The 7174-nt window shown below is 43.2% G+C and overlaps 1 protein-coding gene across 1 annotated transcript in view; it reads left to right on the plus strand.

Moving 5' to 3' along the window:
* LOC102372075 (dedicator of cytokinesis protein 1) overlaps positions 1–7174 on the plus strand; it is a gene marked incomplete at its 5' end in the record, with an annotated part of 257236 nt that overhangs the window by 243002 nt on the left and 7060 nt on the right. The gene's annotated exons all lie outside the window — the stretch shown is intronic.

A 7174-nucleotide genomic window follows, 5' to 3' on the forward strand; every position in this document is an offset into this window, starting at 1 on the left:
ATGCAGTAGACATCTCAACTGATTTGGGAATTTAAAAATGTCACCAGCTATTACTTCTGCAACACAGCCTGCCAGCCTTGGGGTGGGGGAAGGAGGAAAACATGGGAGCAGAATCCTCTGTGCCATGGGCTGGATCCAACTTGCAGGCCGTAGATTGAGTACCACTGTTTTAGACAAAGAATGCACAGTTCCAAATATTTTTTTCTCTGGAAGCCTGTTTTGTTTTGCAACATTATTTAAGCTTTTAAACTTTACTCCACCCCTCTTTCCTCAACTTTTACAACAGCGCCAGATGGTGTGCTTTTTCTAAAGAAAAGACAGATCACATCATTCCTCTTCAATAAGCTTCTGATAGCAAAGTTATTTGCAAAACTTTGGACACCTGTTCTAGCCTCACTACCAATGTAATAAGATAATGCAAATTACCAGCTAATAAGATAAACCTCTGGTTTTATCCCTGAAGGTGAATTTGACCATTTTAATTGCTTTTCTATTCCCAGCGAAATTAATTTTCCTTCTTGGGTTTCTGCTGATATGAAAAATATAATTTATTCAGATTCCTAGATCAGGTAGGAGACTGACATTCCCCACCAAAGAACTATGAAAATGAAATGAGAATAACAGGGCAGTTCCATCATCCAGCATCCTGTTGGTCTTCTGGAAGTGGAGCTGAGCCTATGATAGTGATAGTTTAAGACTGTTTCTAGTAAGATAGAAGCCAGTCTTCCCTCTGTAAAGATCTCTGTCCTAGACATTATGATTTGCAAACTAGGTAGAAAAAATATTGAAAGAACAATGAGTTGGAGATGGTGATGAGATAAGAGAGAGAGGGGAGACTATGGGGAAGCAAGAGAGAAAGAGTGGCCCAGAAGAGGCTTAGAGCATGGGTGTCAAACTCATATGATCCAGCCTGTGGACTGACCCCGCTTGGCAGCCCTGGCCCATACAGTGCACAGGCTGGACCCGGAGCTGCGCATACAACAGAAAGTCAGTCTGGGCTGTAAACTGAATGAACTTCTCTGCAAATCTGGCCTTACATAGTTTCTCTGGGGCCAATCTGAATTGGTCCATGATGGAACCAGCATGAAGGGTGAATCCAGTGGGGCACCATGTGGCCCCTATGCTGGCCTCCCGTGCTGCATGTAGTGCACATGGTCCATCCAGCCCCAGAGCTGTGCTTACAGCACATGGAGCCAGAATGGGATGCATGTTGCCAATGGCACCTGTGGCTAGCACGGGATGCACACTGCCCACAGCATGCATGCTGCACCTGGTAGCCCAGACTCCCCCTCCCTGTGCTTCCTGCAATGCTGGGTCTAGCCTGTGTTCCATGAGCAGTGCATACTCTGTGCTAGCCCCATGTGCCATGTGCTCAGTGAGCCCCAGGGCCAGTGCATGCTGCACATGGCATGCCAGTTGTACCCAACACCACAAGTACTGCACAGGGGACTAGTCCAAGTCCAGCCCACATATCCACCCAGCAGCCATCATCTGGCCTGCAGGGCCAGGTGAGTTTGATGCTCTGGACTAGGAAGAAAGGTACTTTGAGGAATACATGACCTCTGTGACTGGCAAGGTGCATGAAAGGATATGGCAGAGGCTAAGAGAATGAACGAGACAAAATCACAAATGAAAAGATCTGCAGCTGGCCTGCCAGTCTCAAGACAGAAAAGTAGGAACTACTTTCCTGCCAGCTAGGAAGAGGACAAGCACTTTTCCATGTAAAGATGAATTTTAAAACAGAAAATATACATGCAAATTTAAGTAAGTGAAAAAACATTTTATGTAAAGGTATAGTTTAACAGGTTTTTTTGTGTCTGACTCATTATTTATGAATGTTTGATATTAGCAAGACTGCTTCTCTACAGCAATGGGCTTTCTATCCCAGCCTCCAAACCCTCTCTCTGACATCCTGGGATTGGATGAATTAAGTCCTATCACAGGATGGAATTTCTAAGGAGCTGACACATGCTTTCTCTAAGTCTCAGAATCAATAGACTTCCATTACTTATTACAGGATTATGTTTAAAAAATATAGGGGGTTTTTTTTGGTTTCTGTCTTGAGGAATCTATATTACTCAAGGCCCTCAAATCCTTGGTTTTATTTCAGGAAGGGGGACATGCCTCGGCCCTCGGTATTATCTAGGATCAAATCACTGGCTTCGGTGCGGATTTGTGCCAATTGGTAATCCATATGTTTACAGCTCTCACAGTCCTCCTGTAAGAAATCCTATTTCAGTCTGAAATCCAAACCTAATTTTAAGGGTGTTGTGTTTGACTCTTCATGTCTTTCTACGTAAGGAACAGACTAGGGAGAAAAAGTGTTTTGTTTTATTTTGTTTTGTTTCTAAATCAAGTTAGCCAGCATGGTTCAAAATACAAATTAGACCTTTGTATAGATAGAACACGGTTTAAAACCTTTATAATTACATTAACTGACCATGTTGTAATCTACTTAATACAAGGTAATCTTTTTCTAAATGACTACAAACACTGGCCAGCAGCAGTACTTGCATGTTGTGGTTCCTGTTCTGTGCACTTACAACCACTTTACTCTACATAGAACCAATGGACCAATGCACTGTTAAATATGAGTAAGGATGTCAGAATCAGACTCTCTAAAAGGTATGTTATATGAGAAACCTTAGGATTTTGGAAAACATTGTTCCACAGAGTCTTTGGAATTGTCATGTATATTACCCACAAAGGTGAGCCTCGTACTTTACAGGCATAAAACAACAATGTCCTCACCCCATAGAGCCTACAGCATAACTGTCTGTAGGCAATTATACTACAGAAAGGATACATAAGTGATTTGTTGCAAAATCAAATTAAACAATAAGATAGGATGCGTGGAATCAGAATTTAAATTAGCCAGAGTGGGGTAGACTTCAGTAACATGGCACTGGCATTGCTCTTATCTCCCCTACTTTTACCCATAGCATGCTTTAGGGCAGGACAGTCCAGCTGGCAGGTGGCGAGGGAGGTTAAACTGCAACTTGCTTTGCTGCTGGAGCCAGTGGGGCTGGAGTGGTTCCAGGACCCAGGGCTGCCACTTACCCCCTACCTTTTGCCTGCTGCCAAATTTGGGGTCTTTTGTCACTCTTGGCAACTCAAATCAGTGGCAGGGGAAGACAGGTAAGGCCCACTGGGATCCAGAGTCATGCCAACAAACCACTTACCAGCTGCCAAAGGTGAGTCCAGCCTACAAAAGCCCCATAGGCTGGATGTGGCCCACAAGCCCAAAAAGTTGGATAGCCTTTTTAGGTATTTTTGATGTTCCAGGTATTGTGTTTTGTGGTTGTGTATTAGGGTTTGAAGTGGCAATTTTGGAGATTCCTTGGGTTATTGATTGCCTTCAAACACAGCAGAGTGGACTTGATAGGGTCCAGAAGGCCCCTTCCAGTCCTTTGTTGCAATATACAGCCTAAGATCTGGTATATTGTTACACTTTTGGAGACTTTACTTATGCGGATATTACACCTTTAACATGCTTTTACCATATGCTCCGTGTTTTCTGTAAATAAATAGCAGAGCACCTATTATATTATGGTTTGTGTGGGCCAGGATAACTGTGAAAATAATAATAAAAGAAGGGAACTAAATGTAGGTAACATCTGTGGAAAGCAGTTGCATGGCACCATGGAGCTCGTGGCCAGATTCCTCTATTCTTACAACCAAAGTATCCCTGATTAGATCTTCATAGTTCGTCATGAGACTTGCTATTTGGCTTCAATAAAATAATTACATAGGAACTGATCTCTTTTGAAAGGTCACACTGTGGAGCTGAGCTTTGTATGTGGTTTTTACACAGCTTCCTGAACAAGAAAAACCCTTCACCTATTAGATCTTTTTTTTTTTTTACTATAAAAATCTTTTTTCAGCTTTTTAATTTATTCTTTACTGTATTCTGTCCACAGAAATATATTGTGCTCTGTTTCCACAAGAGAATGAGAAGAAATGAGAGATATTTAAAATTGATTACTACCTTTTGTAGAGGGAAAAAACTAAATAAATTGGAGCAATTTAATATTTGAAATGAAAAAGACAGATTGCCTGTATGTTGCAGATGTGCCTTTTACATAAGGTTCCATTTCCCCTGAGGGACACGTGAGTCAGGGATTCTGCTAAAACAGTTCTAATATGAACTGGCAGGCTCTATCATTATCTCAGAAAGCAAAAGCAATCTCCATGAATTGGAGAACTTCTATTAACTAGTAAAACATAAACATGAACTCTGCAAAACACTTTAATTAAATTTAAAATCAAGTGAAATTTTATTTTGTCTTTCAGAGATGTTGTAAGTGGAATTGTTTTGAGTACTGGTTGTTTCAGTTTTGTGCATTTAATAATCATTTCCCTAATTTGATTTTGAAGAGAGAGTGAATACATGCTGTCATTCATTCCGTACCTGAGTAAGGAAAAAGACTGTTAAGCTATCAGAATAATGGCCAGGATTGTTTTTCTACTAGTTCACACTAGCTATTAGGTTTTATCTTGCTGATTTCTCATGCCACTGCCTTCACTGTTATTAAATGTCCAGCTAATATAGCCAGTAGTAACTTACAGAAATGAACAGGTGCTAAACTTAGCCCACTTTCTAATGGAAATTGTAAAATCAATTATATTAATTATCAAACTATCTCCTTTGTGTCCTTTTCTGCCTAATTTACTTGAAGTGTGAGCAATTTCAGGGTATGTGCTTGTTATTTATAGCTAACGTATGTAGTCTGCTCATTGTGTTTTTACTAAGTGCTCTGCCCTACCAGATTTTCAGTGATAATTTGATTACTCTGAGCAGTAATCAATATGAAAGGGGCATTGATTTGATTAAGTCCTTTGATCTGCTAAATTGCCAATTATTGCCAATTCAAATTTAATTCAATTCAAAATGGCTTTTATAAGTTATGTGATCAATAAAGTTAGTTTTACTTAATGATAAATATGAAGATAAAATATTGCCTGATACGAAAACATGCTAAGGAATTTTAAGTCACTCTATTTGATGTTTGATACAGTTTTTCATGAAGGGTTTACAGTTCATTTAAAGTGCAAATCTAATTTCTTTTGATTTGAAGTTACTTTTATATTGTGATGTCGGAGGTCTTATGGCTAGTGACACCTGTCAGTTAGGTAGCTCCTCCCGTTGTCCCTCCTGCCACGACTTTGCTGGTATATTATTGTGAGAGGGTTCCAGTGGAGCTCTTATCAGAGGGGTTTCCCAACACGGGTGTACTCACAGCTGTTGCATACGGCTCCACCACCCCTACACCCCATCCACTCACCAACCGATCACGTGCTGGTGGGATGGTGACCTTCAGTCCTCTGCGGGCTTGCCCGCTATCGGTTTCACCAGTGCAGGGACTCGGACTCAGCTGTACAGCTCTGCCAGCCCATCCTCTTGTCTCTCTGGTTCTTCTGATTTCTCTTTGCGTCCTTCCTTCCCAACTTCCCTAGAAATAATATTCCCCTTGGGTAGGGAGGCTCCCAGAGCTGCCTTCCCTTACCCAGTGGCTTCCAGGGGATTCTGCACCTGTCCCCAGCTCTATTTTTCCTAGGGGCAGTGCTGGCAAATGCAGGGTGCCTTGTTGTTCCCCTTGCTTCCCTCCTCCGAAGGGGAGTACTGGCCCCTCCCTGCTCGCTATCTGTTGCAAGGTAGGAAGTTTCCCCTTGCTTTCCTCTGCTAGAGGTTTAGAAGCTTCTCCTGCCTCTTGTCCTGGTATAGCACAGCCTAGCTGGTGCCTTTCCCCAGCAGGAGCCTCGGCACACCAGACGTGCTGCCTGCTCTCTCGCTCTCTCTCTGGCTCCTCCTCCCTGCGGGTGTTGTTGGGGATTTTAAACTTTCCTGCAGCGGCCATGCCGGCCGCCGCAATTGGCCCAGCTGTCTCCCTTACTGGGAACAGCTGCTTAAATAGCCGGCGTAATGTCGACTCACGCGGCTGTAGCTGTGGCTACCGCTGCGGTCTCAGCTCCGGCACCGCCGGGTCTCCCGGAGGTAAGTTACCCCCTCCGGGGTTCTGTTCTGGGGTTTTGTCTGCCCCACAGCCTTTCCTCGCCTCTCCTTGCGCCCGTGACGGCGGCACGCCGCCGTCACAATATTGTAATCTTTAGCTTCCAGGTGCTATCATTTGCTCTATTAAGCATTCATTTGATATTTGCATTTTTCACATGCAGATATGTCTAAAGTCAGGCTTATAAATCTCACTTTAAATACTTTAAAAGCATGGCCCATTCTTCAAGGGTCCTAAGATCTAAAGTACTTCTGTAATCATGCTACTCTAACTCAGGTGACTCCATATGGAATTATCTTTAGGAATCTGGGTTTCAAAATTTTGGCCAAAAAAAGGGTGGTACTCTGTTTTGGACCATCCAACTTGAAAACTGAAGCTTATTAGCATAACATAAAAGAAATCTCTATTTTCAAAGTTTAGTTGCACCAAAAAATAATCACATTTTTCTCTTCTGTTTTCTCATTAAACACTATGTTTCATAGTTTCATAGTAGCTAGGGTCAGGAAGGACCTCATCAGATCATCTAGCCTGACCCCCTGCCACAGACAGGAATGAAAGGTGGGAGACCCCAGACAGGTGATCATCTAACTTCTTTTTGAATTTACCCAAGGTAGGGGTCAGGACCACCTCCCTAGGAAGTTGGTTCCAGATTCTGGCCACCCTAACTGTAAAATATTGCCTTCTGATCTCTAACCTAAACCTATTCTCCATCAGCTTATTACCATTGTTCCTTGTCACCCCAGGTGGTGCTGGGGAGAATAAGGCTCTTCCTATTTGCTGATGATCTCCCCTGATGAGTTTGTAGGCAGCCACCAGGTCGTCCCCCCCAGCCTCCTCTTGCTGAGGCTGAACAGGTTCAGGTCCCTCAGCCTCTCCTCATAGGGCCTGTCCTGCTGCCCTCTCACCAAGTGGGTGGCCCTCCTCTGAATTCTCTCCAGGCTGGCCACATCCTTTTTAAAGTACGGCGCCCAGTCAATGTTCACTTGATCTGAAACAAAGGTCATTATGCAGTGGGCTTCATTGTAAAGCAGAAGTAACTTCTATTGTAAAGTAGATTTTGTAAATTAATGCTGCTTCCTCCTGTGCAGGCCGCCTCCCAATCCCATCCATGTCGCCATGTGCGAGCCGGGAGCAATATGCGAACCCGTCTTTGCGCACGCGCG

Source organism: Alligator sinensis, unplaced genomic scaffold (genome assembly GCF_000455745.1).
Source record: "Alligator sinensis unplaced genomic scaffold, ASM45574v1 scaffold276_1, whole genome shotgun sequence".
Classification (NCBI taxonomy): Eukaryota; Metazoa; Chordata; order Crocodylia; family Alligatoridae; genus Alligator; species Alligator sinensis.